Consider the following 13,384-nt stretch of genomic DNA (forward strand, 5'->3'; position numbering starts at 1 on the left):
TCACTGACATTTTCAACATGTCCCTGATTGAGTTTGTAATACCAACATGTTTCAAGCAGACCACCATAGTCCCTGTGCCCAAGAACAATAAGGTAACCTGCCTAAATGACTACCGACCTGTAGCACTCATGTCTGTAGCCATGAAGTGCTTTGAAAGGCTGGTAATGTCTCACATCAACACCATTATCCCAGAAACCCTAGACCCACTCCAATTTGCATACCGCCCAAACAGATCCACAGATGCTGCCATCTTTATTGCACTCCACACTGCCCTTTCACATCTGGACAAACAGCCTCAATTCGTCAGGCCAGGGACTCCACGAGGTGTCGTTCCACAGAGATGCTGGCCCATGTTGCATCAAGGCTGCTCTGTGATGTCACGCGTGCATCAAGGCTGCCCTGTGATGTCACGCGTGCATCAAGGCTGCCCTGTGATGTCACACGTTCATCAAGGCTGCCCTGTGATGTCACGCGTGCATCAAGGCTGCCCTGTGATGTCACGCGTGCATCAAGGCTGCTCTGTGATATCACGCGTGCATCAAGGCTGCCCTGTGATGTCACGCGTGCATCAAGGCTGCCCTGTGATGTCACGCGTGCATCAAGGCTGCCCTGTGATGTCACACGTTCATCAAGACTGCCCTGTGATGTCACGCGTGCATCAAGGCTGCCCTGTGATGTCACGCGTGCATCAAGGCTGCTCTGTGATATCACGCGTGCATCAAGGCTGCTCTGTGATGTCACGCGTGCATCAAGGCTGCTCTGTGATGTCACGCGTGCATCAAGGCTGCTCTCCAACTGTGGCTGATAGAACGAAAGACCAATCTTCCCAATGAAATAGAGCAAGGCTACTCTGATTCGCTCCTCAGCCTACAAAACACAATCACCAACCTATCCACATCGACGGGACAGTAGTGGAGAGGGTAGTAAGTTTTAAGTTCCTCGGCATACACATCACAGACAAACTGAATTGGTCCACCCACACAGACAGCGTCGTGAAGAAGGCGCAGCAGCGCCTCTTCAACCTCAGGAGGCTGAAGAAATTCGTAATGTCACCAAAAGCACTCACAAACTTCTACAGATGCACAATCGAGAGCATCTTGTTGGGATGTATCACCGCCTGGTACGGCAACTGCTCCACCCACAACCGTAAGGCTCTCCAGAGGGTAGTGAGCTCTGCACAACGCATCACCAGGGGCAAACAACCTGCCCTCCAGGACACCTACACCACCCGATGTCACAGGAAGGCCATAAAGATCATCAAGGACAACAACCACCCGAGCCACTGCCTGTTCACACCGCTATCATCCAGAAGGTGTGGTCAGTACAGGTGCATCAAAGCTGGGACCGAGAGACTGAAAAACAGCTTCTATCTCAAGGCCATCAGACTGTTAAACAGCCACCACTAACATAGAGTGACTGCTGCCAACACACTGACTCAACTCCAGCCACTTTAATAATGGAAAAATTGATGTAAAAATGTATCACTAGCCACTTTAAACAATGCTACTTAATATAATGTTTACATACCCTACATTATTCATCTCATATGTTTCACTTTAAACTATGCCACTTTGTTTACATACTCACCTCATGTATATACTGTACTCGATACCATCTACTGCATCTTGCCTATGCCGCTCTGTACCATCACTCATTCATATATCTTTATGTACATATTCTTTATCCCTTTACACTTGTGTGTATAAGGTAGTAGTTTTGGAATTGTTAGGTTAGATTACTCGTTGCTTATTACTGCATTGTCGGAACTAGAAGCACAAGCATTTCGCTACACTCGCATTAACATCTGCTAACCACGTGTATGTGACAAATACAATTTGATTTGATTTGAGTCTTGAAGTTTGATTTGGTTCGTTGCATTTAAAAGGGGACTGTTATTATTTATATTTAACCCATTTCCCACGGTAGAGAGAAAAGTTGATCTGTTTAAAGCCAGGAGAGTGTACCTTTCTTTTTGGCACAAATTCAATCTCTTGCGTCTCTGTGCCACCTGGCAGTTCTTCAGTGTGGGACACACTCTAGGAGAGTTACGGCCCGGCAGTTCTTCAGTGTGGGACTGCTCTAGGAGAGTTACGGCCCGGCAGTTCTTCAGTGTGGGACTGCTCTAGGAGAGTTACGGCCCGGCAGTTCTTCAGTGTGGGACTGCTCTAGGAGAGTTACGGCCTGGCAGTTCTTCAGTGTGGGACTGCTCTAGGAGAGTTACGGCCCGGCAGTTCTTCAGTGTGGGACTGCTCTAGGAGAGTTACGGCCTGGCAGTTCTTCAGTGTGGGACTGCTCTAGGAGAGTTACGGCCCGGCAGTTCTTCAGTGTGGGACTGCTCTAGGAGAGTTACGGCCCGGCAGTTCTTCAGTGTGGGACTGCTCTAGGAGATTTACGGCCCGGCAGTTCTTCAGTGTGGGACTGCTCTAGGAGAGTTACGGCCCGGCAGTTCTTCAGTGTGGGACTGCTCTAGGAGTGTTACGGCCCGGCAGTTCTTCAGTGTGGGACACACTCTAGGAGAGTTATGGCCCGGCAGTTCTTCAGTGTGGGACTGCTCTAGGAGTGTTATGGCCCGGCAGTTCTTCAGTGTGGGACACACTCTAGGAGTGTTGGCTTTAGAGGGAACATTGGTCCGAGTCCATTAATATGTGATGTGAGAGAATAGGGAGAACACCAAATGGATGTTCTGTTCTTTCATAACACCACTCCTCTGCGTTCCAGGTGTTCTGTCTTCGTGCCGTCAGATGTCGAGCCACTAGTTGAAGGCCTAGCTCCCTCGATTTGTTTTCCTCCCTCGCAAGCGGCAGCGGGCAGAAGAAACAAAACAATGCCGCCTTTGATGAGCAATGGGCTCATGCGTGGGCTCCAGTGTCACCCGCTATGAGTCAGATGTGATGTGGCAGCTCGTGTCTGCCTCCAGAACGTTACTGCCGTTTACCCAATGATTAAGTGAAGAGACCGCCGTGGATTCCACATCACCATCCCCCCTCCCCATCTACCCCCATTTGAGCATGTGATTCCTCCAATCCCTCCCTCCCATCCCTACTCCCATCTCAACTGTGTTGTATTGTCACTGCTTAATACTAGTGTGTTTAATCGTTAGGCTTTATGATTGTGAATATACTGGGTGATTATTCATATCAGAAATATCTGTTAACCTCTGAAAGATGGCTTAATACTTAACTTAAACAGTTGCAATTCATTCATATATTACCCTTAAATGTATTTTTTTTTTTCTGAAATAGAAATTAATCAATCAAATATATTTACAAAGCCCTTTTTTTTTTTTACATAAACCGATGTCACAAAGTGCTATGCAGAAACCCAGCCTAAAACCACCAAACAGCAAGCGATGCAGATTCCACCAGAAGCCTGGTGGAATCTATTCCATTACACATATTTAGTGCGATGTACATCTTTTTCACGTGGCTGTGTTAGAGAAACATTACAGCTTGTTGTAAAGGTGACATGTTACCATCGCTGTTGATATTAATTTACAGCCTATCAGCTGGAGAGGAGTAGACTAACATAGGGGAGTGGACTGTAATCTGGGGGGGGGGGGGGGGGGGGGGGGGGCTGTAATTTAGGGGAGTAGACTGTAAAACAGGGGAGTAGCTTGTAACATAGGGGAATAGACTGTAACATAGGGGAGGGAGTAGACTGTAACACAGGGGAGTAGCCTGTAACATAGGGGAGGGAGTAGACTGTAACGCAGGGGAGTAGACTGTAACGTAGGGGAGTAGACTGTAACGCAGGGAAGTAGACTGTAACGTAGGGGAGGGAGTAGACTGTAACACAGGGGAGTAGACTGTAACATAGGGGAGTAGACAGTAACATAGGGGAGGGAGTAGACTGTAACACAGGGGAGGGAGTAGACTGTAACATAGGGGAGGGAGTAGACAGCAACATAGGGGAGTAGACTGTAACATAGGGGAGTAGACTGTAACACAGGGGAGTAGACTGTAACATAGGGGAGTAGACGGTAAACATAGGGGAGTAGACTGTAACACAGAGGAGTAGAATGTAACACAGGGGAGGGAGTAGACTGTAACATAGGGGAGGAGGTAGACTGTAACACAGGGGAGTAGACTGTAACACAGGGGAGTAGACTGTAACATAGGGGAGGGAGTAGACTGTAACGCAGGGGAGTAGACTGTAACACAGGGGAGTAGACTGTAACACAGGGGAGTAGACTGTAACATGGAGGAGGGAGTAGAATGTAACATAGGGGAGTAGAATGTAACACAGGGGAGTAGACTGTACCATAGGGGAGTAGATTGTGACATAGGGGAGTAGACTGTAACACAGGGGAGTAGACTGCAACATAGGGGAGGGAGTAGACTGTAACATGGGGGAGTAGACTGTAACACATGGGAGTAGACTGTGACATAGGAGAGTAGACTGTAACATAGGGGAGTAGACTGTAACATAGGGGAGTAGACTGTAACATAGGGGAGGGAGTAGACTGTAACACAGGGGAGTAGACTGTAACACAGGGGAGTAGACTGTAACATAGGGTAGGGAGTAGACTGTAACACAGGGGAGTAGACTGTAACACAGGGGAGTAGACTGTAACACAGGGGAGTAGACTGTAACACAGGGAGTAGACTGTAACACAGGCGAGTTGACTGTAACACAGGGGAGTAGACTGTAACATAGGGGAGGGAGTAGACTGTAACACAGGGGAGTAGACTGTGACACAGGGGAGTAGACTGTAACACACGGGAGTAGACTGTAACATAGGGGAGGGAGTAGACTGTAACACAGGGGAGTAGACTGTAACACAGGGGAGTAGACTGTAACACAGGGGAGTAGACTGTAACATAGGGGAGGGAGTAGACTGTAACACAGGGGAGTAGACTGTAACACAGGGGAGTAGACTGTAACACAGGGGAGTAGACTGTAACAGGGGAGTAGACTGTAACACAGGGGAGTAGACTGTAACATATGGGAGGTTAGTAGACTGTAACACAGGGGAGTAGACTGTAACACAGGGGAGTAGACTGTAACTTAGGGGAGGGAGTAGACTGTAACACAGGGGAGTAGACTGTAACACAGGCGAGTTGACTGTAACACAGGGGAGTAGACTGTAACATAGGGGAGGGAGTAGACTGTAACACAGGGGTGTAGACTGTGACACAGGGGAGTAGACTGTAACACAGGGGAGTAGACTGTAACATAGGGGAGTAGACTGTAACATAGGGTAGGGAGTAGAATGTAACACAGGGGAGTAGATTGTAACACAGGGGAGTAGACTGTTACACAGGGGAGTAGACTGTAACATAGGGGAGTAGACTGTAACACAGGGGAGTAGACTGTAACATAGGGGAGGGAGTAAACTGTAACACAGGGGAGTAGACTGTAACACAGGGGAGTAGACTGTAACATAGGGGAGGGAGTAGACTGTAACACAGGGGAGTAGACTGTAACACAGGCGAGTTGACTGTAACACAGGGGAGTAGACTGTAACATAGGGGAGGGAGTAGACTGTAACACAGGGGAGTAGACTGTAACACAGGGGAGTAGACTGTAACACAGGGGAGTAGACTGTAACACAGGGGAGTAGACTGTAACATAGGGGAGGGAGAAGACTGTAACACAGGGGAGTAGACTGTAACACAGGGGATTAGACTGTAACATAGGGGAGGGAGTAGACTGTAACACAGGGGAGTAGACTGTAACACAGGCGAGTTGACTGTAACACAGGGGAGTAGACTGTAACACAGGGGAGTAGACTGTAACACAGGGGAGTAGACTGTAACATAGGGGAGGGAGAAGACTGTAACACAGGGGAGTAGACTGTAACACAGGGGAGTAGACTGTAACATAGGGGAGGGAGTAGACTGTAACACAGGGGTGTAGACGTTGACACAGGGGAGTAGACTGTAACACAGGGGAGTAGACTGTAACATAGGGGAGTAGACTGTAACATAGGGTAGGGAGTAGACTGTAACACAGGGGAGTAGACTGTAACACAGGGGAGTAGACTGTAACACAGGGGAGTAGACTGTAACACAGGGGAGTAGACTGTAACACAGGGGAGTAGACTGTAACATAGGGGAGGGAGTAGACTGTAACACAGGGGAGTAGACTGTAACACAGGGGAGTAGACTGTAACATAGGGGAGGGAGTAGACTGTAACACAGGGGAGTAGACTGCAACACAGGCGAGTTGACTGTAACACAGGGGAGTAGACTGTAACATAGGGGAGGGAGTAGACTGTAACACAGGGGAGTAGACTGTAACACAGGGGAGTAGACTGTGACACAGGGGAGTAGACTGTAACACAGGGGATTAGACTGTAACATAGGGGAGTAGACTGTAACATAGGGGAGGGAGTAAACTGTAACACAGGGGAGTAGACTGTAACACAGGGGAGTAGACTGTAACATGGAGGAGGGAGTAGAATGTAACATAGGGGAGTAGAATGTATCACAGGGGAGTAGACTGTAACATAGGGGAGTAGATTGTGACATAGGGGAATAGACTGTAACACAGGGGAGTAGACTGCAACATAGGGGAGGGAGTAGACTGTAACATGGGGGAGTAGACTGTGAAACATGGGAGTAGACTGTGACATAGGAGAGTTGACTGTAACACAGGGGAGTAGACTGTAACATAGGGGAGGGAGTAGACTGTAACACAGGGGAGTAGACTGTGACACAGGGGAGTAGACTGTAACACACGGGAGTAGACTGTAACATAGGGGAGGGAGTAGACTGTAACACAGGGGAGTAGACTGTAACACAGGGGAGTAGACTGTAACACAGGGGAGTAGACTGTAACATAGGGGAGGGAGTAGACTGTAACACAGGGGAGTAGACTGTAACACAGGGGAGTAGACTGTAACACAGGGGAGTAGACTGTAACAGGGGAGTAGACTGTAACACAGGGGAGTAGACTGTAACATATGGGAGGGAGTAGACTGTAACACAGGGGAGTAGACTGTAACACAGGGGAGTAGACTGTAACATAGGGGAGGGAGTAGACTGTAACACAGGGGAGTAGACTGTAACACAGGCGAGTTGACTGTAACACAGGGGAGTAGACTGTAACATAGGGGAGGGAGTAGACTGTAACACAGGGGTGTAGACTGTGACACAGGGGAGTAGACTGTAACACAGGGGAGTAGACTGTAACATAGGGGAGTAGACTGTAACATAGGGTAGGGAGTAGACTGTAACACAGGGGAGTAGATTGTAACACAGGGGAGTAGACTGTTACACAGGGGAGTAGACTGTAACATAGGGGAGTAGACTGTAACACAGGGGAGTAGACTGTAACATAGGGGAGGGAGTAAACTGTAACACAGGGGAGTAGACTGTAACACAGGGGAGTAGACTGTAACACAGGGGAGTAGACTGTAACACAGGCGAGTTGACTGTAACACAGGGGAGTAGACTGTAACATAGGGGGGGGAGTAGACTGTAACACAGGGGAGTAGACTGTAACACAGGGGAGTAGACTGTAACACAGGGGAGTAGACTGTAACACAGGGGAGTAGACTGTAACACAGGGGAGGGAGTAGACTGTAACACAGGGGAGTAGACTGTAACACAGGGGATTAGACTGTAACATAGGGGAGGGAGTAGACTGTAACACAGGGGAGTAGACTGTAACACAGGCGAGTTGACTGTAACACAGGGGAGTAGACTGTAACATAGGGGAGGGAGTAGACTGTAACACAGGGGTGTAGACGTTGACACAGGGGAGTAGACTGTAACACAGGGGAGTAGACTGTAACATAGGGTAGGGAGTAGACTGTAACATAGGGTAGGGAGTAGACTGTAACACAGGGGAGTAGATTGTAACACAGGGGAGTAGACTGTAACACAGGGGAGTCGACTGTAACATAGGGGAGGGAGTAGACTCTAACACAGGGGAGTAGACTGTAACACAGGGGAATAGACTGTAACATAGGGGAGGGAGTAGACTGTAACACAGGGGAGTAGACTGCCACACATGCGAGTTGACTGTAACACAGGGGAGTAGACTGTAACATAGGGGAGGGAGTAGACTGTAACACAGGGGAGTTGACTGTAACACAGGGGAGTAGACTGTAACACAGGGGAGTAGACTGTAACACAGGGGAGTAGACTGTAACACAGGGGAGTAGACTGTAACACAGGGGAGTAGACTGTAACACAGGGGAGTAGACTGTAACACAGGGGAGTAGACTGTAACACAGGGGAGTAGACTGTAACATAGGGGAGTAGACTGTAACATAGGGGAGGGAGTAGACTGTTACACAGGGGAGTAGACTGTAACATAGGGGAGGGAGTAGACTGTAACACAGGGGAGTAGACTGTAACACAGGGGAGTAGACTGTAACACAGGGGAGTAGACTGTAACACAGGGGAGTAGACTGTAACACAGGGGAGTAGACTGTAACACAGGGGAGTAGACTGTAACACAGGGGAGTTGACTGTAACACAGGGGAGTAGACTGTAACACAGGGGAGTAGACTGTAACACAGGGGAGTAGACTTTAACATAGGGGAGTAGACTGTAACACAGGGGAGTTGACTGTAACACAGGGGAGTTGACTGTAACACAGGGGAGTAGACTGTAACATACATTGGAAAATTGTTTATTTAATGTGTATTTACTGGCCTCAGAGGCTGCCTGGCGCTGCTGTGGAGTTGAATGTGTTGTCTTGCTTAGCGTGTCATCTCTTCAAGTCCTTGGACCTCGTAACCTAACGTAAAAAGACGCCTGAACGGAGTCCCTACAAACCAGCTCCCTACCCGATGCAGAAAACATCCGCTTTCTTCATAATCTCGCAGGGAATTAAAGACTTGTACCTTTGACCTCTACTGTCTTTGTTTTGTACAGTTGTCGGGGCTAACTCTGACGGAAATATGATAAGCCTTGTGAAACGGGATGGCCATGCGCGTATCTGGCAGCGTTGTCATGTCAAAGTACCGGGTGACTCACAGGGCACTTCGTGTGCCTGCCACGTTGCTTCATGCTGTTGTTTAAGGGCTGTGTCTTGTAAGAGTTGACGCTCCAGCAATGAAAAGAGAAACTACTCAAATGGCTTTGGGATGGGATCAGAACCAGTTAGGCAGTAAACAATGGCTTGTTACAGCTATTGGCTAGAATATTCTGTTGACGTGGTCAATTGACACAATGATGAATAAAACTATGATGAAGCGTTTGAACACAGACCAACTGCTAGACTAACACAAACCAACTTTTAGGCTAACACAAACCAACTGTTAGGCTAACACAAACCAACTGTTAGGCTAACACAAACCAACTGTTAGGCTAACACAAACCAACTTTTAGGCTAACACAAACCAACTGTTAGGCTAACACAAACCAACTGTTAGGCTAACACAAACCAACTGTTAGGCTAACACAAACCAACTTTTAGCTAACACAAACCAACTTTTAGGCTAACACAAACCAACTGTTAGGCTAACACAAACCAACTTTTAGGCTAACACAAACCAACTGTTAGGCTAACACAAACCAACTGTTAGGCTAACACAAACCAACTGTTAGGCTAACACAAACCAACTTTTAGCTAACACAAACCAACTTTTAGGCTAACACAAACCAACTGTTAGCTAACATAAACCAACTGTTAGGCTAACACAAACCAACTTTTAGCTAACACAAACCAACTTTTAGGCTAACACAAACCAACTGTTAGCTAACATAAACCAACTGTTAGGCTAACACAAACCAACTGTTAGCTAACACAAACCAACTGTTAGCTAACACAAACCAACTGTTAGGCTAACACAAACCAACTGTTAGCTAACATAAACCAACTGTTAGGCTAACACAAACCAACTGTTAGCTAACACAAACCATCTGTCAGCTAACACAAACTAACTGTTAGGCTAACACAAACCAACTGTTAACTAACACAAACCAACTGTTAGGCTAACACAAACCAACTGTTAACTAACACAAACCAACTGTTAGGCTAACACAAACCAACTGTTAGGCTAACACAAACCAACTGTTAGGCTAACACAAACCATCTGTCAGCTAACACAAACCAACTGTTAGGCTAACACAAACCAACTGTTAGGCTAACACAAACCATCTGTCAGCTAACACAAACCAACTGTTAGGCTAACACAAACCAACTGTTAGGCTATAGGTTACATTTAACATGTGCATATTTTAATGCATCTCTGCCACTCTTCTCGTGGAGATGGGTTCGTCTGTGGAGGTAGAATTTATTTGGCACGTTCTGGGCATGCTCCTGCTCTTGTGGTTGAGGTGTTGCATAGCAACTAAAGGAAAACAGCTTTAAATATTTTCGTTCAAAAGATTTGGAGGAAAATACAGAGCATGCTGCACATTACTGTTCATTTCTACCAGGGTCAAGAGTTTAAAGAGCGCTGTGGAACTTCCCATTGTGCCACTCTATAAAACAATAATGAATCATGGAACAGCAGGCTGGGCACCTTTCTGGTTTGGACTACTGTATAATTACAAACAACCGCATTTGAAAGGGTATTATTATTGTGTTGCCAAATCATTATCAGGCTAGACTGATTTCAGTTATTTGGCATAAGACTAATAGCCATTAATAGCCATGCCAAAGTTATTTTCATCAACAGATGATTGTGGCTATTATCAGTAGCGTCAGTAATAGGCCTAAATCATTACCTGTATTGAAGAGAGGCCTAGCTACCAGCTGATGGTAGACCCTAAATCACTACCTGTATTGAAGAGAGAGGCCTAGCTACCAACTGTTGGTAGGTATAAATCACTACCTGTATTGAAGAGAGAGGCCTAGCTACCAACTGTTGGTAGGTATAAATCACTACCTGTATTGAAGAGAGAGGCCTAGCTACCTACTGTTGGTAGGTATAAATCACTACCTGTATTGAAGAGAGAGGTCTAGCTACCTACTGTTGGTAGGCCAAAATCACCACCTGTATTGAAGAGAGAGGCCTAGCTACCTACTGTTGGTAGGCCCTAAATCACCACCTGTATTGAAGAGAGAGGCCTAGCTACCTACTGTTGGTAAATCACTACCTGTATTGAAGAGAGAGGCCTAGCTACCTACTGTTGGTAAATCACTACCTGTATTGAAGAGAGAGGCCTAGCTACCTACTGTTGGTAGGTATAAATCACTACCTGTATTGAAGAGAGAGGCCTAGCTACCTACTGTTGGTAGGTCTAAATCACTACCTGTATTGAAGAGAGAGGCCTAGCTACCTACTGTTGGTAGACCCTAAATCACTACCTGTATTGAAGAGAGAGGCCTAGCTACCAACTGTTGGTAGACCCTAAATCACTACCTGTATTGAAGAGAGAGGCCTAGCTACCTACTGTTGGTAGACCCTAAATCACTACCTGTATTGAAGAGAGAGGCCTAGCTACCTACTGTTGGTAGACCCTAAATCACTACCTGTATTGAAGAGAGAGGCCTAGCTACCAACTGTTGGTAGACCCTAAATCACTACCTGTATTGAAGAGAGAGGCCTAGCTACCTACTGTTGGTAGGTATAAATCACTACCTGTATTGAAGAGAGAGGCCTAGCTACCTACTGTTGGTAGGTATAAATCACTACCTGTATTGAAGAGAGAGGCCTAGCTACCTACTGTTGGTAGGTATAAATCACTACCTGTATTGAAGAGAGAGGCCTAGCTACTTACTGTTGGTAGGTATAAATCACCACCTGTATTGAAGAGAGAGGCCTAGCTACCTACTGTTGGTAGGTATAAATCACTACCTGTATTGAAGAGAGAGGCCTAGCTACCAACTGTTGGTAGGTATAAATCACTACCTGTATTGAAGAGAGAGGCCTAGCTACCTACTGTTGGTAGGTATAAATCACTACCTGTATTGAAGAGAGAGGCCTAGCTACCAACTGTTGGTAGGTATAAATCACTACCTGTATTGAAGAGAGAGGCCTAGCTACCTACTGTTGGTAGGTATAAATCACTACCTGTATTGAAGAGAGAGGCCTAGCTACCAACTGTTGGTAGGTATAAATCACTACCTGTATTGAAGAGAGAGGTCTAGCTACCTACTGTTGGTAGGCCAAAATCACCACCTGTATTGAAGAGAGAGGCCTAGCTACCTACTGTTGGTAAATCACTACCTGTATTGAAGAGAGAGGCCTAGCTACCTACTGTTGGTAGGTATAAATCACCACCTGTATTGAAGAGAGAGGCCTAGCTACCTACTGTTGGTAAATCACTACCTGTATTGAAGAGAGAGGCCTAGCTACCTACTGTTGGTAGGTATAAATCACCACCTGTATTGAAGAGAGAGGCCTAGCTACCTACTGTTGGTAAATCACTACCTGTATTGAAGAGAGAGGCCTAGCTACCAACTGTTGGTAGGTATAAATCACTACCTGTATTGAAGAGAGAGGTCTAGCTACCTACTGTTGGTAGGCCAAAATCACCACCTGTATTGAAGAGAGAGGCCTAGCTACCTACTGTTGGTAAATCACTACCTGTATTGAAGAGAGAGGCCTAGCTACCTACTGTTGGTAGGTATAAATCACCACCTGTATTGAAGAGAGAGGCCTAGCTACCTACTGTTGGTAAATCACTACCTGTATTGAAGAGAGAGGCCTAGCTACCTACTGTTGGTAGGTATAAATCACCACCTGTATTGAAGAGAGAGGCCTAGCTACCTACTGTTGGTAAATCACTACCTGTATTGAAGAGAGAGGCCTAGCTACCTACTGTTGGTAGGTCAAAATCACCACCTGTATTGGAGACCTACTATCAACTGTTGGTAGACCTAAATCACCACCTGTATTGAAGAGAGAGGTCTAGCTACCTACTGTTGGTAGGCCCTAAATCACCACCTGTATTGAAGAGAGAGGCCTAGCTACCTACTGTTGGTAGCCCCTAAATCACCAACTGTATTGAAGAGAGAGGTCTAGCTACCTACTGTTGGTAGGTCTAAATCACTATCTGTATTGAAGAGAGAGGCCTAGCTGTCCTACAGTACTGTTGGTAGGCCTAAATCAGCCACCTGTATTGAAGAGAGAGGTCTAGCTACCTACTGTTGGTTTTGGTAGTGTATTGTCTAGTTTGCTATCACACTGGGGGAACCTGTGACAGGGTGGAAAAATTTGAAGGTGAGAGAGTGCAAATTTGAAGTGATGCACCCTGAGGAAAATGGTGAGGCATGAATGAGGGTATGAGAGAGAGAGAGAAAGAGATGTGTGGGGATAGAGAGAGAGAGGTAGGCAGGCTAGATGAGGGATGAGAGAGAGAGAGAGAGAGAGAGAGAGAGAGAGAGATGTGTGGGGATAGAGAGAGAGAGAGAGCGAGAGAGAGAGAGAGAGGTGTGTGGGGATAGAGAGAGAGAGGTAGGCAGGCTGTATGAGGCACAGCAGGTGACAGACAGACACTAATAGTAATGGTTCTTATCAGTGGCGCGCTCGCTC

The sequence above is a fragment of the Oncorhynchus clarkii genome, chromosome 20 (assembly GCF_045791955.1).
Source record: "Oncorhynchus clarkii lewisi isolate Uvic-CL-2024 chromosome 20, UVic_Ocla_1.0, whole genome shotgun sequence".
NCBI classification, from domain to species: Eukaryota; Metazoa; Chordata; class Actinopteri; order Salmoniformes; family Salmonidae; genus Oncorhynchus; species Oncorhynchus clarkii.